The sequence below is a fragment of the Stegostoma tigrinum genome, chromosome 41 (assembly GCF_030684315.1).
Source record: "Stegostoma tigrinum isolate sSteTig4 chromosome 41, sSteTig4.hap1, whole genome shotgun sequence".
NCBI classification, from domain to species: domain Eukaryota; kingdom Metazoa; phylum Chordata; class Chondrichthyes; order Orectolobiformes; family Stegostomatidae; genus Stegostoma; species Stegostoma tigrinum.
In genome coordinates, this window is record NC_081394.1 from 2,088,922 (window position 1) to 2,112,475 (window position 23,554).

Below are 23,554 nucleotides of genomic sequence, written 5' to 3' on the forward strand. Positions count from 1 at the left end.
CTATTTCTGCTCCTAAATGTTGTGGTCTTATGGTCAGTGTCTGTAACTGGGCAGGGAGTGGGTAGAGGATTAATTGCCCTCACTGGGAACAGGCTGCCCAGTGTCTGTAACTGGAGAAGGAGCGGGTAAAGGGTTAATGACCCTCACTGGGAACAGGCTGCCCTGTGTCTGTAACTTGGGGAGGGAGCAGGTAAAGGGTTAATTACCCTCACTGGGAACAGGTTGCCCGGTGTCTGTAACTGGGGATGGAGCGGGTAAAGGGTTAATTACCCTCACTGGGAACAGGCTGCCCTGTGTCTGTAACTGGGGGAGGGAGCAGGTAAAGGGTTAATTACCCTCACTGGGAACAGGGCGCCCGGTGTCTGTAACTGGGGAGGGAGCGGGTAAAGAGTTAATTACCCTCACTGGGAACAGGATGCCCTGTGTCTGTAAGTGGGGAGGGAGTGTATAAAGGGTTAATTACCCTCACTGGGAACAGGCTGCCCTGTGTCTGTAAGTGGGGAGGGAGTGTATAAAGGGTTAATTACCCTCACTGGGAACAGGGTGCCCGGTGTCTGTAACTGGGGGAGGGAGCGGGTAAAGGGTTAATTACCCTCACTGGGAACAGGCTGCCCTGTGTCTGTAACTGGGGGAGGGAGCGGGTAAAGGGTTAATTACCCTCACTGGGAACAGGGTGCCCGGTGTCTGTAACTGGGGGAGGGAGCGGGTAAAGAGTTAAATTCCTTTCTTCACAAGGAGCTAAAATGTCTTACAACCTTCAACCTCTTTTTTTCGCAAAAACTTCATTTCCAGAAAACGAAGTTTAGGAGTTCAAAGCCCCAGCCCACAGGAGGTAGAAGGAGTCGGGTCACAGCTGAGCAGAAAGGACACACTGAAACCGCACTAGATTAGTGCGAGAAAAACAAAACTTGAGCGAGCAAGTTACTTTGATGAGGAAATACGAAACTAATTCCAAGAAAAGCTCTTCAGGTACAAAGCTTTGATTCATCAGTAAGCCATGAGAAACAGACTTTACAAACAGTGTGCAACCTGTGGAGTTTGGAAACACTCTCAAGCGAAGTGAAATAATTCAAAGCTGGCTAAAAGTGGAACATAATTGTCAACAGCAATGATAGCCCAGTGATATATTTGTTTCCGAAACATAAGCAGAAGTTGCTGGAAAATCTCAGCAGGTCTGGCAGCATCTGTGAAGAGTTCGAAAGAAGGGTCACCAGATCCAAAACGTTAACTCTGATTTTTTTTCTTCACAGATGCTGCCAGACCTGCTGAGCTTTGCCAGAAACTTTGGTCCCTGTTCTTTCGGTTTTTATTTGACATAATTGTTTGTTGAAACAGTGCACACATTCCTTCAAGTTCTGAGTGCAAACTGCAGAAATCAGGAGAGGTGAGCTCCTAAACTCGCGTCAATACAGTGCTGATAGAGGATAGCTGCTATCCGGAGGAGTGCGGGCATGTGCGTGTGCATGCATGTGTGTGTGTGTGTGTGCGTGTGCATGCATGTGTGTGTGTGTGTGTGTGTGTGTGTGTGTGTGTGTGTGTGTGTATGTGTGTGTGTGTGTGCGTGTGTGTGTGTGCGTGCATGTGTGTGTGTGTGTGTGCGCGTGCGCGCATGTGTGTGTTAGTGTGTGTGTGCATGTGTGTGCACGTGAGTGAGTGTGTGCGTGTGTGAGTGAGTGTGTGCGTGTGTGTGAGTGTGTGTGTGTGTATGCGAGTGAGTGCGTGTGTGTGCATGTGTGTGTGTGTGTGAGTGCGTGCAGGTGTATGTGCACGTGTATGTGCACGTGTGTGTGTGTGTGTGTGTGTGTGTGTGTGTGTGTGTGTGTGTGTGTGTGCACGCCAACTCTCCTTAGGAGCAATTCTCGACAGGGGCGATCGCAGGGATGTGGGAAGAGATGAGTCAGCGAAACATGGTTGGAATGTACAAGTTGGGCCGAAGGGCCTGTTTCCACGCTGAATGACTGTACCATTCTGAGGCGGTACAGTGACTGTTCGAGAGCACGACTGATCTGTGGGTTGAACCCATGCACCAGCCTTTTCTCCAAGTCCATTAACATGGTCTTCACACAGGAACGATCAATCTCAGGTTCGAAATTGATTGATTGACCCAGTGTCACTGGTGGCAGATAATTCACAGCCTCCACTAATGGGGGTGTGTGGAGAATGGAGAGAGGGACAGTCTCAGGGACAAGGAGATCTCAGAAAGGGGAAAGGCAGGGACTCGGGTTTGATTCTCATCTCAGGTGTCTGTCTGTGTGGAGTTTGCACATTCTCCCCGTGTCTGTGTGGGCTTCCTCCGGGTGCTCTGGTTTCCTCTCACAGTCCAAAGATGTGCAGGTGAGGTGGATCGGCCATGTTAAATTACCCATAGTGCCCTTCGCTAGTTACAGGGTAAGGTGCTGTAGGACTGTGAGGAGGTGTTGGGGGTGAACGAAGTGTGGACCAAGGTATCCTGGAGGGAACGATCCCTGTGGAAGGTGGATGTGCAGGTTAGAGTGGATTGGGCGTGCTAAATTTCCCATGGTGCCCAGGGATGTGTGGGTTAGGGTGGATTGGCCGTGCTAAATTACCCATAGTGCCCAGGGATGTGCAGGTTAGGGTGGATTGGCCGTGTTAAATTTCCCATAGTGCCCAGGGATGTGTGGGTTAGGGTGGATTGGCCGTGCTAAATTACCCATAGTGCCCAGGGATGTGCAGGTTAGGGTGGATTGGCCGTGTTAAATTTCCCATAGTGCCCAGGGATGTGTGGGTTAGGGTGGATTGGCCGTGCTAAATTACCCATAGTGCCCAGGGATGTGTGGGTGAGCATGGAAAATGTTACAGGGATATGGTAGGGAATGGATTTGAGCAGGATGCTCTTCAGGGTAAAATTTTGGCACATCATCGTGGGCCGAAGGGCCTGTACTGTGCTATACTGTTCTATGTTCTATGTCTTTTCCCCCAGGGTGGGGGAAGTTCAAAACTAGAGGGGCATAGGTTTAAGGTGAGAGGGGAAATATTTAACAGGGCCCGAGGGGCAACTTTTTACACAGAGGATGTATCCCTGGGTAAAAGGAAATTTCCTCAATTTCCCTCTCAACCTCCTGCCTTCACTTTAAAATGAAGCCCCCTCATTACTGATCCTTTGACTAAGGGGAACAACTCCTTCTTTCCCACCCTGCCAATGCTCCTCATAATCTTATACCCCTCTATCAGGACCAGGCCCCTAACCTTCTCGGCTCCCAAGAAAACAACACGGTCTTACCCAGCCTCTCTTCATCGCTAAACTGCTCCATCCCAGGGCAACATCGCGGTGAATCTCCCACTGCAACCCCTTCTCCCCAGTGCTATCACATCCTTCCTATAGTGTGGGGAGCAGAGCTGCACACAGTGTTCCAGCTGTGGCCTCACTAAAGCCCCAAAGCTCTAGTGTCACCTCCCTGCTCTTAGAATCTATGCCACGACTGATACACTACCTGATTAACCATGCTGCACCTTCAGGGAGCTATGGACCAGTATCTTCAGGATCCCTCTGTTTCTCTGAGCTTCCCGGTGTCCTGCTTCTCACTGAACACTGCCTTGACTTGTTCACGCTTCCAAAGCGTATCATCTCTCACTTAAATCCCAGTTGACCATTTGATAAATCCCCGACCCAGTCAGAACACGCAGACATCTAGAGAGTTTGATTTTATAAATAAGGTGCTATTGTGAGTTGCTTCTTTTTAAGCTTGATGTCAATGAGGGCTTCCAGGAGAGACAGAGTGAGATGGCTAGTGGGTTAAGGAACGTGTTTCTACAGCAGGGTCAGTCAGATAGATGTGTGACCATCAGGAAAGACAAGAACCTCATTTGGAATTCTCCTGTGGCAGTCTCTCTCCCTCTCTCTCTCAGACAGATATTCCGATATGGGTACTGTTGAAGGGGTTGGTCTGTCAGAGGAAAACAGAGGAGGCAGACTGATAGAGATAGCAGGAACTATAGATGCTAGAAGTCAGAGTGAATACAGTGTAGAGCTGGAGGAACGCAACCATCTGGCAGCAAGTGTGAAGGAAAAAAGCAGAGTTAACGTTTCATGCCCAGTGACCCTTCCTCAGAAGCATTAACTCTGTTTTTTCCCTTCACAGATGCTGCCAGACCTGCTGAGCTTTTCCAGCAACTTCTGTTTTTGTTCCTGACTTACAGCATCTGCGGTTCTTTTGGTTTTTAGAATGAGAAAAGCGATTGGACAGACAGTGGAGTCGATAATGATCTGGCTAGGACAGTGAAAAGCTGTTAGTGGGGACTGTTAGTGACTAACAACAGGGGGTATGTAGTGGCAGACTATGTGGTAACGAGGCCTGGTGTGTGGGGTGGGGGCTGGGACATGGGGGAGTTTAGGCCCTAAAATTAATGAACTCGATATTGAGTCCGGAGGGCTGCAGGGTCCCCAAGTGGAAAATGAGGTGTTGGTCCTCCAGCCTGCACTGGGCTTCACTGGAACACTGTAGCAAGCCAGAGACAGGGATGTTGGCCAGGGAGGTGCCTTGAATTGTCAGGCAGCAGGTAGTTCAGGGCCGTTTTTGCGAGCAGAAAGTAGATGTTCTGCGAAGCGGCCACCAAGTCTACGCTTCGTTTTCCCAACGTAGAGGAGACCATACTGTGAGCAGCGAATGCAGGAGACCAGATTCTGGGAAGTGCAGGTGAAGTGTTGCTTCACCTGGAAGGTAAGTTTGGGCCCTTGGATACTGGGGAGGGGGGAGGTAAATGGGCAGGTGTTGCACTTTCGCTGGTTACAGGGGAAGGTGCTGTAGGGCTGTGGGGAGGTGTTGGGAGTGAACGAAGTGTGGACCAAGGTATCCTGGAGGGAAAGATCCCTGCGGACAAGGGAGGGGAGGGGAATAGGTGCCTGGTGGTGGCATCTCACTGGAGGTGGCGGAAATCGCGTCTGACAATCTTCTGGATGTGGATGCTGGTGCAATGGCAGGTAAGGATGAGGGGAGCCCTATCGCTGTTGCAGGAGGGAAGAGAAGGGGTGAGGGAGGAAGTGCAGGAGATGGGTCGGACCTGGTTGACGGCCCCGTCGACAACGGAGCTGGGGAATCCTCGGTTGAGGAAAGCATTTCAGAGGCTCCCTTGTCAAAGCTGGCCTCATCTGAACATATTCATCGGAGTCGGAGGAACTTGGAAGGATGGAGTAAAGTCTTTACAGGAAGCAGGGTGTGAGGATGCATGGAGGAACAGACAGTGAATATAGTGCCCAGGATAGTGTGTGCCTCCCCAGTGCCAGGGTTAAAGACAGGTCTGCAGAGAGTCAGAAGCCAGAAGCTGTTGTAAGATATAGGTAAGGAAAGGATTAGGGCTAATCGAGTGACTGTAACTGTTTCGGTAGAAGGTTAAAGAAAAGAACCTCAAAAGTCACAATCTCCAGATTATTTCTGGTGCCAATCTTGAACGAGGGAAAGGATATAAAGAATAAGGAGATAAATCAGTGCGGACTGCTGCAGGGATTCAGGTTCTTGGATCTCTTCCGCAGCAGGAAGGACCCGTTCCAAAAGGATGGGATTCACGTGAGCTGGGAAAGGAACCGATATCCCAGTGGGGAAATTTGCTAGTTCTATTTCAGGATCCTTTAGATGAGAAGAGAGACGGGGGGTGGGGAACTCCTAACTGACAGTGAAAACAGAACGACTGATGAGGATGGTTCTGAATCAGAAAATGGCAAGTTGCTTCAAAAAGACAGTCGAGAGCAAGGTAACTCTGAGGAATTAAACTGCATTTATTTCAATGCAAGAGGTCTATCAAATAAAGCTGGTTAACTCAGGACTCGGCCACTTCCATCTTGAAGGACAAGGGGCAGCAGGTACATGGGAACACCATCCCCTACAAGTTCCCCTCCGAGCCCCTCCCCGTCCTGACTTGGGAAATATATCCCTGTTCCTTCAGTGTCGCTGGATCAGAATCCCTGGAATTCCCTCCCTAAGGGGCATTGTGGGTCAACCCTACAGCACATGGACTGCAGCGGTTCAAGAAGGCAGCTCACCCCCACCTTCTCAAGGGGGCAACTAGGGATGGGGCAAGAAATACTGGCCCATCCCACAAATGAATAGAAAAAGAAGTATTTGGGAACATGGAATTGGGACCTCACAGCTATTACAGCAACTTGCCTGACGGAAGGACAGTGGATCAATGGATCCTAAAAGGATCGGAGAATGGGCAGGGAATGGTGTTTTGATTAAAAAATATATTCCAGCCGTGACTAGAGACAACTCATCCAGTGAAAACATGGATTGACATTAAAATTATCAAGGGATTAATCACTTGACGGGATTGTACCATCGACCTCCCAATATTTAGAGGAAAGTTGAGGCACAAAAATGTAGAGAGATCTCAGACTCTGTAGGAATAACAGTGTCACAAACAGAGGGGATTTTAATTCAACGGGATTGCCATTGTTTTAAAGGTTTGGATGGTGAGGAATTTGTTAAACTTGCTTAAGAGAACTCTTTTTATCAGTGCGTGAATGTACCTACTAGAGAAGGAGCAAAATATGGCCTTCTCTTGGATAATAACACAGGGCATGGGACTGAAGAGATGACAAGGCAACATTTTTGGGTTTAGTGCTCAGAATACTTTTGGTTTTAAAATGGCTAGGGGACAGGATAAGGTTTCGATAAGGGATAAAGTTTTCCACTGGAGACAAACTTTAAGGCATGAGATAGGAGCACTCAACTGGAGTGGACTGTTTACAGGTGAAGAAACATCTGATAAATGGGAGGCTTTCGAAAGTCTGATGTTGCGAGGTCAGACCCATTTTGTTCCCATTAGAGAGAACGGTAAGGCTGGTAAGATAGGATGCAGAAAGATATTGAGGTTCTAGTCCTGAATAAATAAAAGAATCATGCGTTAGGAATAGACAACTGGGTTCAAACGAATCTCTTGAACAGTATAAAGAGAGCAGGGGCATTTTTAAGAGGGAGATCAGGAGGGCAAAAAGGAAGCAAGAGGTAGCTAGGTCAAGTAAGGTTAAGGATAATCCAAAGAGGTTTGAGGAGGGAGACTAGGGCACCTTAAAGATCAAAGAGTTGCCTTTGTGTTGACCCTCGGGAATTGGGAGTGCTACTAAATGGATATTTCACAACAATCTCGGGATCCTGATCTAGCGTATCCCAGGACATTGTGGGAAGTTAGGGAGGAAATTGCTGGGACCCCTGGCGGAAATACTTGCATCATCTATGAGCAAGGGTGAGATGCCAGAGGACTGGAGGCTGGAAGGTGAAGCCTATAGACGACAGAGCTGTGTGCCTGATGCCAGTGCGAGGTGGGGGGTGGGGGTGTTGGGGGGGTTTTAATTGTTGGAAGGGATTCTGAGATATAGGATTCATATTTGGAAATGCAACGGCTGAATCGGGACATTCAGCATGGCCTTGTGCGAGGAAACCATCCCTCACTAATCCGACTGTGTATTTGGAGGAAGTCGCTAAAAAGCTGGATGAGGGCTGAGCTGTGGACATTGTTTATTTGGTCATTAGTAAAGATGGTGGTGAAGCAGGGCAATCCCATGGGAGTGACTCCGCTCTATGTGTTCTATTTCTTTTCTTTTCCTTCACCTTTTCCTTCCTCTTAGTGTTTCTTTATCCATCTTCTCCTTCTTCCTCCTTTTTGTTACTTTTCCATTCCCAGTCTCCAGTGGGAGATGATTCCCAGTCTCCAGTGGATGATAATTCTCAGCCTCTGGCCAGTGATGATTCCCAGTCTCTGACTGGCGATGATTCCCGGTGTCCAGTGGGTGGTAATTCCCAGTCTCCAGTGGTTGATGATTCCTGGTCTCCATGCAGGATGATTCCTAGCCTCTGGCCAGCAATGATTTCCGGTCTCTGGTGAGTGATGATTCCCAGTCTCCATTGGGTGATGATTCCCGCTCTCCGGTGAATGATAATTCCTGGTGAGCGATGATTCCTGGTCTCCTGTGGGCAACAGTTCCCAATCTCAGGTGGGCGATGATTCCCAATCTCTGTCCAGTGAGAATTCTCAGCCTCCGGTGAGCGATAATTCCCGGTCTCTGGTGCATGACGGTTCTCGGTCTCCAGTGAGTGATGATTCCCAGTCTCCGATGGGTAACTATTCCCAGTCTCCTGTGAGCGATGAGTCCCGGTCACTGGTCTGTGAAAATTCCTGGTCTCCGGTAAGTGATTCCCAGTCTCCGGTGTGTGATAATTCCTGGTGTCCGGTGGGTGATGATTCGTGCTCTCTGGTCAGTGAGAATTCCCAGTTTCTAGTGAGTGATTCCCGGTCTCCTGTGCATGATAATTCCTGGTGTCCGATGGGTTATGATTCGTGCTCTCTGGTCCGTGAGAATTCCCTGTCTCCGGTGGGTGACGATTCCCAGTCTCCTGTGCATGATAATGCCTGGTGTCTGGTGGGTGATGATTTGTGCTCTCTGGTCCATGAGAATTCCCGGTCTCCGATGGATAACGATTCCCAGTCTCCTGTGCATGATAATTCCTGGTGTCTGGTGGGTGATGATTCGTGCTCTCCAGTCAGTGAGAATTCCCGGTCCCTGGTGGGTGATGATTCTCAGTCTCAGGTGCATGATAATTCCTGGTATCTGGTGGGCTTTGATGCCCCATCTCCAGTGGGTGATGATTCCTAGTGCCCCCCCAATCCCTGATAGTGACTGGTACATGGATCACGCGGTATAGTGTGGTGGACCCCCCATATAGACAGGGGGGGTTAAGAAGGTGTTGAACACGCTTACCTTCATCGCTCAGATCTTTAAGTGTAGGAGTTGGGGACGTCATGTTGAGGTTGTACAGGACGTTGGAGAGGCCTCTTCTGGAGCACGACCCCCCATGCCGTTGGAGAGGCCTCTTCTGGAGCACGGTGCCCAGCTCTGGTCGCCCTGTTACAGGAAGGGCATTATTAAGTGGCATGGTGTCTTGCCAATCTGGCGCTGCAGGTAGTGGGGTCTCAGCGTGGGGTGTTGCTGGCACGGTACAGATCCAGAGCCCAGCGCAGACCGTGCGCTGTGCCATACTGAAGCTGTGCTTCTGTAACGTTGAACATTTTATTTCTGTGCTGTCTAAGACCCATGAACTAAAAAAGTCGTGAACTGGCAGTTTTGTTGCTGAGTTGGCGTTGGAATTGGAGACGCATAAACTCTTCACCACACACATTGGATACCTGCGACAATAAAGGCTGTTCTATTCTAGTAAAGCCTTTGACATGATCCCATGTGGTAGATTAATTCATAAAGTGAGGTCCCTGAGCTTGCTAATTGGATCCTAAATTGGCTTAATGGCAGTAGACAGAGGGTGGGGCTGGAGGGATGTGTTTCGGATTGTGACCAGCGATTTGCCTCAAAGATCGATCAGCTGTGTTTGTCATTTATGTCAATATGAGAACATTGGGGGCAGGTTTGTGAATGACACCACGAATGGTGAAATAGTGGACACTGCAGATGGTTGTCTCAGATTACAAAGAGATGTTGGCCAATTAGGCCAATAGGCAGAGGAGAGGCAGGTGGAGCTTAATTCGGGTGGACGCAAGCTGTTACATTTTGCTAAAACGAACAAGAGTGGGACTTCGAGATAGTAGGAACTGCCGATGCTGGAGGATCTGAGATAACAAGGTGTGGAGCTGGATGAACACAGCATGTCAAGTAGCATCAGAGGAGCTGGAAGGCTGACGTTTCGGGCCTAGACCCTTCTTCTGAAGAACGGTCTAGGCCCGAAATGTCAGCCTTCCTGCTCCTCTGATGCTACTTGACATGCTGTGTTCATCCAGCTCCAGACCTTGTTATCTAAGAGTGGGACTTATACAGTTAAAAGTGGGGCCCTGGATAGTGTGTTGTAGAGCACAGAGACCTAGGGGTTCAGGTACATTATACTTGGAAATTTGTGTCCCATATAGACAGGGGGATTAAGAAGGTGTTTAACATGCTTACCTTCATCACTCAGATCTTTGAGTGTAGGAGCTGGGGACGTCATGTTGAGGATGTACAGGACGTTGGAGAGGCCTTTTCTGGAACACGGTGCCCAGCTCTGGTCGCCCTGTTACAGGAAGGGCATTATTAAACTGGAGAGGGTTCGGGAGAGATTTACCAGGATGTTGCCAAGAACGGAGGGTGTGAGTTAAAGAGAGAGATTGGATAGGCTGGGTCATTAATCACTGGAGCGTGGGAAGTTGAGAGGTGACCTTCCAGAAGTTTATAAAAGGTGAGGGAGCTCAAAAATAGGGAACATATTCTTCGGGAGAGAGGAGAAAGATTTAAAAAGGACATGGGGACAATTCTGTTTCACACAGAGTGTGGTCCGTGTGTGGAATGAGCTTCCTGAGGAAGTGGTGGGTGTGGGTGCAGTTACAGAGTTTAAAAGACATTTGGATAGGGACAAGGGTAGGAAAGGTTTGGAGGGATACGGGCCAGGAGCAGGCAGGTGGGATTAGTCTAGTTTGAGATTAGGGTCGGCACGGACTGGTTGGGCCGAAGGGTCTGTTTCTGTGCTGCAAGACTGTATTACTCTTTATGTTCATGCCTGGACCAGAGAGGTGGTCTGATCATCATTACCGCTAGAACAGCTACCATAAGATATAGGAGCAGAACAAGGCCATTCGGCCCATCGAGTCTGCTCCATCATTTAATCGTGGCTGATATGTTTGATTCTCCCTCCATCCCTGGACTAATCAAGACTCTCCCTATCTCTGCCTTAAATACGCCCCCTCTGTCAAAATGGGTTCCACAGATTCACCCCCCCCCACCCCCCATCTGAAGAATTTCCTCCCCATCTCAGCTCTAAAGTGTCGCCCCCTCACCCTGAGGCTGTTCCCTTGGGTCCCAGTCTCTCCCACTGGTGGAGACCATCTTCTCCACGTCCGCTCCATCCGGGCCCCTCAATATTCTCTCAGATTCAATCAGATACTCCCTCCTCCTTCTCAACTCTGCAGAGCTAGAGCGCTCAGCTGCTACGTTCATGCAGAGTGGTCGAAATGACGATTCCTTCATCCCGGGATTGTTTTTGTAAATCTCCTCTCCAAAGGCAGCAATTCCTTCCTTAGAAACGGGGCCCAAACTGCTCACAGCATTCCAAATACATGACCCAGGCAGGTCAGGTGCTTGTTTCTGACAAGTCCAGGCAGAATGGGCTGAAGGGCCTTTCTCTCTGTGCCTGTGGACCTTCATGAACCGATGAGAAGCTCACGCACCTGGCACGTGGGGCACCGCCATTCTGCGAAAGTGAGACTGGCCCGACGAAGGGTTTGCAGAGGGTCAATGAGGGGCATCAGACACAGGGGTAAATGGGGGTGGGGGTTGTTGTGTCACACAGGGGTGGTTGGGCCCCCAAACCCACTCTCCCGGACCCTGTTCTTGTGTGGGTTGGGTGCGATCGAGAGGCAGAGAGATCCCAGCCATCGCTGGTTGGGGGTCGCCAGGGTTGAGTTGAGATTTTGGGGGGATGCTCAAACTGCAAGGGGTGGGCAGTGTGCGGGGGAAGTGGGGAGAGTGAGGAATTAGTGACAGGCTCCGGCACGATGTGTAAAATGCTCCTCCCCATCAAATTATTTCTGCTGCTTTACAGTGAAACTGGGCAAAGAATGGGCAAGCTCTCTCACACTGTCATTGTCACACGGGTCTCTATGACTGCTGTGTGTGTGTGTGTGTGTGTGTGTGTGTGTGTGTGTGTGTGTGTGTGTGTGTGTGTGTGTGAGTGAGTGGGGTGTGTGTGTGTGTGAGTGTGTGGGACAGTGTGAGAGATTGTGTGTGTGAGAGTGTGTGTGTGTGAGTGTGAGAGATTGTGTGTGTGTATGCGTGTGTGTGAGAGTGTATGTGTGTGTGTGTGTGAGAGAGAGAGTGTATGTGTGTGAGAGTGTGGGTGAGTGTGAGAGTGTGTGTGTGTGTGGGTGTGTGTGTATGTGTGTGTATGTGTGTGTGTGTGTGTGTGTGTGTGTGTGTGTGTGTAAGAGAGCGTACATGTGTGAGTGTGTGGGAGAGTGTGAGAGATTTTGTGTATATGAGTGTATGGGTGTGTGTGTGTATGAGTGTATGGGTGTGTGAGTGTGTCTGTGTGTGTGTCTGTGTGTGAGTGTGAGTGTATCTGTGTGTGTGTGAGTGTGTGGGTGTGTGTGTGAGAGAGTGGGTGTGTGAGTATGTGGCTGTGTGTGTGAGAGAGAGAGAGAGAGAGTGTGTGAGTGTGGGTGTGTGATTGTGGATGTATGGGTGTGTGAGTGTGTACGTGTGTGTGTATGTGTGTGAGAGTGTATGTGTGTGTGTGTGTGTGGGTGAGTGTGAGAGATTGTATGTGTGTGTGTGTGTGAGAGAGAGAGTGTATGTGTGTGAGTGTATGGGTGAGTGTGAGAGATTGTGTGTGTAAGAGAGCGCACGTGTGTGAGTGTGTGGGTGAGTGTGAGAGATTGTGTGTATATGAGTGTATGGGTGTGTGTGTGTGTATGAGTGTGTGAGTGTGTCTGTGTGTGTGTGTGTGTGTGTGTGTGTGTCTGCATGTGTGTGAGTGTGTGGGTGTGTTTGTGTGAGAGAGTGGGTGTGTGAGTATGTGGGTGTGTGTGTGAGAGAGAGTGTGTGTGTGGGTGTGTGTGTGTGGGTGTGTGAGTGTAGGTGTGTGAATGTGGATGTATGGGTGAGTGAGTGTGTACGTGTGTGTGTGTGTGTGTGAGAGAGAGTGTATGTGTGTGAGAGTGTATGTGTGTGTGTGTGTGGATGAGTGTGAGAGATTGTGTGTGAGTGTGGGTGTGTGAGTGTGGATGTATGGGCGTGTGAGTGTGTGTGTGTGTGTGTGTGTGTGTGTGTGAGTGTTGGTGTGGGAGTGTATGGCTGAGTGTGGGTGTGTGAGTGTGTGGGTGTGTGTGTGTGAGAGAGAGTGTGTGTGTGTGAGTGGGTGTGGGAGTGTATGGCTGTGTGTGGGTGTGGGTGTGTGTGCGTGAGTGTGTGTGCGTGTGTGTGTGTGTGTAAGTGTGTCTGTGTGTGTGTGTGAGTGTGTGTGTGTGTGTGTGCATGTGAGAGTGTGTGTGTCTGTCTGTCTGTGTGTGTGTAAGTGTGTGTGTGTGTGCATGTGAGTGTGTGTGTGTGTGTGTGAGTGTGTGCGTGTGTGTTTGTGTGTGTCTGTGTGTGTGCGTGTGAGAGTGTGTGTCTGTCTGTCTGTCTGTCTGTGTGTGTGTGTGAGTATGTGTGTGCGTGTGTGTTTATGTGTGTCTGTGTGTGTGCGTGTGAGAGTGTGTGTGAGAGTGTGTGTGTGTGTGTCTGTGTGTGTGTGTGTGTCTGTGTGTGTGTGTGTGTGTTTGTGTGTGTCTGTGTGTGTGCGTGTGAGAGTGTGTGTGATAGTGTGTGTGTGTGTGTCTGTCTGTCTCTGTGTGTGTGTGTGTGTGTGTGTGTGTGTGTGTGAGAGTGAGTGTGTGTGTGTGTGTGTCTGTGTGTGTGTGTGTGTGTGTGTGTGTGTGTGTGAGTCCTCAGAACGTGAGGGAGATCCCCCCAGGGTGGTGGATGTGGGCAGGGTGGTGGGGGGGTTTGGGGGAGGGTGGGACTAACAGCGGTTTGAAAAGCCCCCGAGATCCCAGCCATTCCAGAAAGCCCCTAATTGAGCAGCAGTTTCTGCCTGATGTCCCTGTTGCTGCACAGTTTCACTTCCTTGTCAACCCAGCAGGCTATTTAACCCCTTCACCTCCCCAGCCTCACAGTCGGCAACACGTCTCCCTCCTGAGGGGCCAGCAGCTTCTAATGAGGAGGCACGTCAAGAGATTGGGAGAGTTCAAGGGAGATGGAGAGAGACAGAGAGAGTCTGTACAGATCTCCGAGTTTTACAAAATTGACCGAAACACGTAACCTAACTGGGACAGTGCACACACATGATACATTCACCAGATGTTTGGCATCTCACAGTCGAAATGGGCCACAAGACGATTCCAAAGCCATCTCGATGTTGGCAAATACCAATGCCTTGCACACTGGGAGGTTACGGACAGAGTGTAGATGTTAAAAGGCCAGCACACCACTACAGGGCTGAATGGCCTCTGGAGATTTTTTCTTCAGAATTAAACTCTACTGAGGGAGCACCACGCTGCCACAGTGTCAGTGCTGAGGGAGTGGGCGCTGTCGGAGGGTCAGTGCTGAGGGAGTGGGCACTGTCGGAGGGTCAGTGCTGAGGGAGTGGGCACTTTCGGAGGGTCAGTGCTAATGGAGCGGGCACTGTCAGAGGGTCAGTGCTGAGGGAGTGGGCACTGTCGGAGGGTCAGTGCTGATGGAGTGGGCACTTTCGGAGAGCCAGTGCTGAGGGAGTGGGCACTGTTGGAGGGTCAGTGCTGAGGGAGCGGGCACTGTCGGAGGGCCAGTGCTGAGGGAGTGGGCACTGTCGGAGTGTCAGTGCTGAGGGAGTGGGCACTGTCGGAGGGTCAGTGCTGAGGGAGTGGGCACTGTCGGAGGGTCAGTGCTGAGGGAGTGGGCACTTTCGGAGGGCCAGTGCTGAGGGAGTGGGCACTGTTGGAGGGTCAGTGCTGAGGGAGTGGGCACTGTCGGAGGGTCAGTGCTGAGGGAGTGGGCACTTTCGGAGGGTCAGTGCTGAGGGAGTGGGCACTGTCGGAGGGTCAGTGCTGAGGGAGTGGGCACTTTCGGAGGGCCAGTGCTGAGGGAGTGGGCACTGTTGGAGGGTCAGTGCTGAGGGAGCGGGCACTGTCGGAGGGCCAGTGCTGAGGGAGTGGGCACTGTCGGAGTGTCAGTGCTGAGGGAGCGGGCACTGTCGGAGGGTCAGTGCTGAGGGAGTGGACACTGTCGGAAGGTCAGTGCTGAGGGAGTGGGCACTGTCGGAGGGTCAGTGCTGAGGGAGTGGACACTGTCGGAAGGTCAGTGCTGAGGGAGCGCCGCACTGTCGGAGGGTCAGTGCTGAGGGAGCGGGCACTGTCAGAGGGTCAGTGCTGAGGGAGTGGGCACTGTCGGAGGGTCAGTGCTGAGGGAGCGGGCACTGTCGGAGGGTCAGTGCTGAGGGAGTGGACACTGTCGGAGGGTCAGTGCTGAGGGAGTGGGCACTGTCGGAGGGTCAGTGCTGAGGGAGCGGGCACTGTCGGAAGGTCAGTGCTCAGGGAGTGGGCACTGTCGGAAGGTCAGTGCTGAGGGTGTGGGCACTGTCGGAGGGTCAGTGCTGAGGGTGTGGGCACTGTCGGAGGGTCAGTGCTGAGGGTGTGGGCACTGTCGGAGGGTCCGTGCTGAGGGAGTGGGCACTGTCGGAGGGTCACTGTTGAGGGAGTGGGCACTGTCGGAGGGTCACTGTTGAGGGAGTGGGCACTGTCGGAGGGTCACTGTTGAGGGAGTGCCGCACTGTCGGAGGGTCACTGTTGAGGGACCACAACACTTTCACCTCCCAGTAGTGGTTCACATTCCAAGTGTGTTTCCTGAGTGAACGGCATGTGCCTGCATCTCTCACAGAGTGGCGATCTCACTCTGTGACGCCAAGCTCCACCCCGACAGAGACCTTGGGAAGGCCAGGCTGGCCCACACTGAGTGAGAGAGCAGCATGTCAGCCCTCAGTGTAAGGGGATGGTCTTGGGAGTCAGATACATTTCTAAGACCCTGTTGACCCTTTCCGATGGTGTTCCCATCACTGAATCTCCCGCTATCAACATCCTGGCGGTTACTATTGACCAGAAACTCAACTGGGACCCACCACATAAACACATCGGCTACAGGAGCGGGTCAGAGGCTGGGAACCCTGCAGCCAGTAACTCCCGTCCTGACTCCCCCCAAAGCCTGTGGCACCATCGACAAGGCACAAGTCAGGAGGGGGCTGGAATACTCCCACTTGCCCCTGGATAGGGGCAGCTCCAACAACACTCAAGAAGCTCAACACCATCCAGGAAAGAGCAGCCCCCGCTCGATTGGCACCACATCCAGAAACAGCCCACTGTTAGATATGATGGGGCCGATGTTGGACCGTGGGGTGGGCAAGGTCAGAAATCATCTGACACTGTGTTATAGTCCAACAGGTTTATTTGAAAACACAAGCTTTCGTGGCTCTGCTTCTTCTTCAGGTAAAGATCATCGAAGCCTTGTGATTTCACATAAAGGTGTGTGAGTTCTGACCTAATCTATGGTGACAGCCATGCTGTCTCACAGCATGGAAACTGGCCCTTTGGTCCTTCCAGTCCATGCCGGCCGTTATCTCAGACTAAACCAGTCCCACCTGCCTGCTCCTGGCCCATATCCCTCCAAACCTTTCTTATTCATGTCCCTATCCAAATGTCTTTTAAACTCTAACTGTACACACACCCACCACTTCCTCAGGAAGTTCATTCCACACACGGACCACTCTTTGTGTAAAAATGCTGCCTCTCATGTCCTTTTTAAATCTCTCTCCCCTCAACTTAAAATATGCCTCCTACTCTTGTACTTCCCCCATTCCTAGAGAAAAGACACCTGCGTTAACCCTATGTCTCCCCCTGACGATTTTATGAACATCTGTAAGGTTACCCCTCAACTTCCTACGCTCCAGTGGAAAAAGTCCCAGCCTTTCTTTTTAACTCAAGCCTTCCACACCCGGCAACATCCTGGTTAATCTCTTCTGAACCCCCTGCAGCTTAATAATATCCTTTCCAGAATTGGACACAATATTCCAGAAGAGGCCTCAGCAACGTCCTGTACAGCCTTGACACGACGTCCCAACTCCTATAGTCCCTCAGAGTTCGAGGGAGATGGAGAGAGAGAGAGAGAGAGAGTCTGTACAGAGCTCCGAGTTTTACAAAATTGACCGAAAGGTCTGAGCAATGAAGGTAAGCGTGCTAAACACCTTCTCAACCACCCTGTCTATATGTGACACAAACTTCAAAGAATTATGTACCTGAACCTTTGTTGTACAACACCACCCTATTGTAGCTTTCTAAAAATCCAAAAGCATTTCATTTGCTGGTTCTCCTTTTGTTTGTGCTACAGGCATGTGCCATCTGAAAATGTGTCCAATAATTCTCTTAAACATGACTTCCTGCTTATATCATCTCCGTTAGCTCTGTCCAATATAATACCTCTTTGCTAAATGTTCAATTATCACATCTTTAGTCGTCAACTCAATTCCTTCTTTGTCACAGATGTTAAATTATAGATCTGTCTGCCCTCACTCTCCCTCTTGTTTCTTTCCTAAACTGTTGGGTTATGAAGTTTGTCTGAGTCTGCAGGAAGTCACCCCAAGTCAGATATTTAAAGAAAAACCTTCCCCAATATGTGCAGCATCTCCCTCCTCATTATCTCCTTTGACACTTTTCAACCATCACCTTTCTTGCAATTTCTCCTAGCTCTTCCGTTTTGCTCATCCTTTGGTATTTCCAGAATAATTTCTATATTTTCCGAGAATGTAATTCAGCAGTCTTGGAAGCAATTCCTATGGTTTGGTTATGCTTAGGCGCAGGAGAGAACCTAGAATGTCAGAACTAGATAGTCTCGGGGTCCTTGAAGTGGAGACACTTGAGGGGGAGAGGCACAATGAGTACATTTAATACAGAGATAGATAGATTCTTGATTATAAAGGGGATCAAGGGTTACAGGGAGAAAGCGGGAGAATGAGGTTGAGGAACTTATTAGCCATGATTGAATGGCGGAGCAGATCAGATGGGCGGAATGGCCTAATTTCTGCTCCTATGTCTTATGGCCTTAAGGTCTTAATGCAGACATTCAGCTATAATTGCCTCTTGATTGCAAAGACTGTATATCCCAGACTATCGAGACACAGCGTGAGGTCAAAGAAAACAGGGTGGGGTGACAGGCGTGTTCACTTTAGTCTTGCAGGAACGTCCGAGGGAGTGGGCTTGAAAAACAACTGCAGCTGTGGCCCGTGTTTGGTCATCTGATGTTCGCGTTCCGAGGGGCTGTGAAAAATACCAGTGAAGAGCTTCGACTAAGCACTCTGTGTTTGCAGGTGAAAGGAAAACTTCAGTCCTGCTCTCTCTCACTCTTGCTGACTGCTGGAGGCAAGTTGCAAGTTTGCAAAACCAGAGAAATGACTATCTTCAGCAGAGCCAGGAATCTCCAGACCAACTGCTCGATGATCGTTGGCAGTCAAAGAACCCAATGACTAATTTGCATATATTTATATCTAACTGTCATGCATTTCCTAACTTCTCATTTCTGAGAAAATTGCTTTCATAGTGCTATTTGTTATTCTTCCTTGCATTGTTATAACTGATGGATTGGCTCTTCTTCTGATAACCCAGCAAAGCCTTGTTAAACTGTTCCAACTGTGTTGGAACTGGAGAAATTATTCACGAGAGAAAGGCTCCATGGGTATTAAGATAAAAGTTACTGTGCCCATCAATGGTAAGTGGTATTGTGAATGTAGAAACAAGGAGAGGGGTTCACTGCAAGAATAATTTGGAAGTGACCCATCCAAAGTCATCATATCCTGGGACTCTTGCCCAGGAGCTAGTCATAACAAAAGCAGTTGTTTAATTGCCTCAGAGATAGCTGAAACTGGAGAATCTGAGATAACAAGGTGTAGAGCTGGATGAACACAGCAAGCCAAGCAGCATCAGAGGAGCAGGAAGGCTGACGTTTCCGGCCTAGACCCTTCTTCAGAAATGGGGGAGGGCGAAGAGCGTTCTGAAATAAATAGGGAGCGAGGGGGAGGCTGAGATGGATAGAGGAGAAGACAGGTGGAGAGGAGACAGACAAGTTGAAGAGGCAGGGATGGAGCCAGTAGAGGTGAGTGTAGGTGGGGAGGTAGGGAGGGGATAGGTCAGTCCAGGGAGCATGGACAGGTCAAGGGGGTGGCAGGATGAGGTTAGTAGGTGGGAAATGGAGGTGGGTTTGAGGTGGGAGGAAGGGATAGGTGAGAGGAAGAACAGGTTAAGGAGGCGGGGACTAGCTGGGCTGGTTTTGGGATTTGGAAGGGGGAGGGGAGATTTTGAAGCTTGTGAAATCTCTATTTTTCAGTTTTTCTCAATGAATTTGCCTGTGCCCATTTTAAATGGGCACCTATTTTCCTATCTAATCTGCCTACTTAATGTTCGGTCTTGCCTAACATATGAATGTTCAGTAAAAGAAGTTTGCAAAATGTCAGGCTTGGCTTTCTCTACAATCTCGCAATGATTACACAATGTAGAGTCATAGTCACAGAGCTGTACAGCACAGGAACAGTCCCTTTGGTCCAACTTGTCCATGCCGACCAGATCTCCTAAATTAATCCAGTCCCATTCCCCAGCATTTGGCCCATATCTCTCTAAACCCTTCCTATCCATGTCCCCATCCAGGTGCCTTTTAAATGTTGTAACTGTACCAGCCCCCACCACTTCCTCTGGCAGCTCATTCCATACACGCACCACCCTCTGTGTGAAAAAGTTGCCCCTCAAGTCCCTTATAAATCTTTCCCCTCCCTCCCTTAAACCTCTTCCCCTCATGATTTCATAACCTCTGTCAGGTCAGCCCTCAACCTCTGACGCTCCAGGGAAAATAGCACCAGCCTATCCAGCCCCTCCCTGTAGCTCGAACCCTCCAACCCTGGCAACATCCCTGTAAATCTTTTCCTGAACCATGTCAAGCTTCACACCATCCTTCCTGTAGCAGGGAGACCGGGACAAAATGCATATTCCGAAGCAGTAGGACACATCCACTTGGTGATGACACTCCCCAATTGGCCTCCTGATCGCCTGGCAATAATGTCCCAGCCCTAATCAGCACCAAGGGTAAACCAGACAGGGACAAAGTTCAACTCCCATTCCCACAACATTGGAGTTGGCCAATGGGAAGTGGGTAGGAAATAGAGCACTTGGTGATCAAACAGACATTAATGAAAACTTGCTCGGCTTCTGAGCACAGGTAAGCTCGACGTAAGAGATAAGTTCCACCTCTTTCCTGATCGTTTGGACCCTGGGCCTGGCCTGCCCCACATCTCTCATTGGATGAACCAGTTCTGAGCATTTACTCAGCTTCACCCTATGTATAGCCTTGGTACTAGCTCTAATGGAGGCCAAGCCTCTGGGCTCATGTGGGCCATCTGTGAATTTGTTGAAAGCTGCCCTCGAGGAGGAAGGGAAATGCCAAAGCATTGCAGAATCCCTACCATCACCGAATCTCCAAAGAGGATCCCACCCCACAGCTAACCCACACACCCCGAACACTATGGGCAATTTAGCATGGCCAATCCACCCAAACCTGCACATCTTTGGACTGTGGGAGGAAACTGGAGCACCCGGGGGAAACCCACGCAGACACGGGGAGAATGTGCAAACTCCACACAGACAGACGCCTGAGAGTGGGATCGAACCCAGTCCCTGGTGCTGTGAGGCTGCAGTGCTAACTGCTGAGCCACCGTGCCGCCCAACATAACATTCAGTTCACACCCTTGATGCTGAGACTTCAGTCTAATGCTGAGCATAGTCCTTATCCTTGAAAGTTGCCACCCAGGTTGATAGGTCTGTTAAGAAGGCATACGGTGTTTTAGCTTTTATTAATAGAGGGATCAAGTTCCGGAACCAAGAGGTTATGGTGAAGCTGTACAAAACTCTGGTGAGGCCGCACTTGGAGTATTGTGTACAGTTCTGGTCACTGCACTATAAGAAGGATGTGGAAGCTTTGGAAAGGGTGCAGAGGAGATTTACGAGGATGTTGCCTGGTATGGAGGGAAGGTCTTACGATGAAAGGCTGAGGGACTTGAGGCTGTTTTCATTAGAGAGAAGAAGGTTGAGAGGTGACTTAACTGAAACATAAAATAATTACAGGGTTAGATAGGGTGGATAGGGAGAGCCTTTTTCCTAGAATGGTGGCGGCGAGCACGAGGGGGCATAGCTTTAAATTGAGGGGTGAAAGATATAGGACAGATATCAGAGATAGTTTCTTTACTCAGAGAGTAGTAAGGGAATGGAACGCTTTGCCTGCAACGGTAGTAGATTCGCCAACTTTAGGTACATTTAAGTCGTCATTGGACAAGCATATGGACGTACATGGAATAGTGTAGGTTAGATGGGCTTGAGATTGGTATGACAGGTCGGCACAACATTGAGGGTTGAAGGGCCTGTACTGTGCTGTAATGTCCTATGTTCTATGTTCTATCGTCATTGGCAGTGCTAGGGTGTTTCAATGCAGACAGAAGTCAGGAGACAATATATAAATGAGATAGTAGGCGGAATAATCCCGACTGGTACAGCAGAGAATCAGTAAATAATCTCATCGCAAAGGTCTGTCAGTGAGAGTCTCCTTAGTCAGAGCTGAAACTCATCACCTGAGCCCCTTTGTAAACTAGACTCAGGGGTGGGTCTGCAGAACTGCCCGTCCAGGGTCGGGAACGAGCTCACAGCTACCTGGGTTGGGGCTATACTCCCTGGAGGGCTGGAGGCTGAGGGGTGACCTTATAGAGGTTTATAAAATCATGAGGGGCATGGATAGGGTGAATAGACAAGGTCTTTACCCCAGGGTGGGGGAGTCCAAAACGAGAGGGGCATAGGTTTAAGGTGTGAGGGGAGAGATTTAAAAGGGACCTGAGGGGTAAAGTTTTCACACAGAGGGTGGTGCGTGTATGGAATGAGCTGCCAGAGGAAGTGATAGAAGGGCCTGAGGAAGGGTCACCAGAACTGACATGTTAACTCTGTTTTTCCCTTCGCAGATGCTGCCGGACCTGTTGAGCTTTTCCAGCAACCTCTGTTTTTGTTCCTGATTTACAGCGTCCACAGTTCTTTCGGTTTTAATGAAGGAACTAGTTCATATGTGCTCCCCCCACCCCCACCCCCCCAGTACTGGCTACTGGTTGCACTCTGGCGTTCAATAATAAATGAGGTTCCCTTGCGTTTGGGCTTTCTCAGTCGTGACCATAGAGTAGACAGGAAGAGACAGCTCCCAGCGGGCTGGGAATCAATGAGTGGAGGGAGAGGGTGGGTGTAGATTTAAGGTGGGGGTGTGCAGGAGGTTCCATGGGGAAACAATTTTGACCCAAAGGGTTTTGGGAATCTGTCTATAAGCGTGAGAGAGGCAGGAAGCTTCACCACATTGAAGAGGATGTGGAGGTGCCAGTGTTGGACTGGGATGGACAAAGTCAGAAGTCAGATGATGGCCAGGTTATAGTCCCATGGTTTGTTGGGAATCACGCAAGTTTCCGCAGCACTGGCTGTGTGATTTCAAATAAACCCGTCAGACTATCACCTGGTGTCGTGTGACTAGTGACGTTGAACAGGTATTGTGATGTGCCCTTGCAATGCTGAGGTTTACAAGAAGGAGTGGCTCAGTGGTTAGCGCTGCTGACTCACGGTGCCAGGGACCCACATTCAATCCCACCCTCGGGCGACTGTCTGTGTGGAGTTTGCACAGTCTTCCTGAGTCTGTGTAGGTTTCCTTTGCGTGCTTCGGTTTCCTCCCACAGTCCAAAGCTGTGCAGGTTAGGGTGGATTGGAGGTGCTAAATTACCCATAGTGCCCAGGGACATGCAGTTTAGGGTGGATTGGCCATGCTAAATTACCCATAGTGCCCAGGGATGTGCAGGTTAAGGTGGATTGGCCATGCTAAATCACCCATAGTGCCCAGGGATGTGCAGGTTAGGGCGGATTGGCCGTGCTAAATTACCCATAGTGCCCAGAGATGTGCAGGTTAGGGAGGATTGGCCATGCTAAATTACCCATAGTGCCCAGGGATGTGCAGGTTAGGGTGGATTGGCCATGGGAAATGCCAGGATAGTGTAGAGGGATGGCTCTGGGTGGAATGCTCCCTGGAAGGTAGGTTTGGGTTTGTTGGCCAAATGGCCTATTTGCATGCTGTGGGGGTTCTAGACATAGAACATAACAGCACAGCACAGGCCCTTCAGCCCTCGATGTTGTGCCGACCTGTCATACCGATCTGAAGCCCGTCTAACCTACACTATTCCATGTACGTCCATATGCTTATCCAATTCTATTATCCGATTCTATTTAAAAATAACTTGATAGTCTGTCTCCACAGCACAGTGGGGCTGCAGAGTGAGGGAGGGGCTTGATGGGGAGGGCTCACAGTCACACAATGTTGCTGGCCATCAGGATGTGTTTGAGCAGACATTGAGCTAGGGGATGGAGGGGAGAGGAAGCAGTGGTTCGTGAGACCACAATCAGACAAGAAAGGTGCTTTTGTGTATGTATTTACAAACGCAGTGTGAGTTGAATTCACACGAAAATGTGCGTTAATATAGCACTCTTAACACCTCAACCACTCCCAGCCCGAATGTGGTAGAAGAACTGAGGGTGAAGTGTTCAATGAAGTCAGTTTTTAGTTAATGCTGGGAGAGAGAGAGAGAGAGAGAGAGAGAGAGATGGAGGGAGCGAGGCACTGGGGATTACAGAGGGAGTTGCTGAGCTCAGCTCCCCCAACAGCTAAGGACATGGACCCCAGTAGAGGAGCAATGGGAATCAGGGGATGCTAGAGAGACCAGGATTGGAGGGGGTTACAGAGATAAGGAGGGGGTTTAGGGGCTGGAGGGGGTTACAGAGATAGGGAGGGGGTGTAGGGGCTGGTGGGGGTTACAGAGATAGGGAGGGGGTGTAGGGGCTGGAGGGGGTTACAGAGATAGGGAGGGGGTGTAGGGGCTGGAGGGGGTTACAGAGATAGGGAGGGGGTGTAGGGGCTGGAGGGGGTTACAGAGATAGGGAGGGGGTGTAAAATATCTGACCA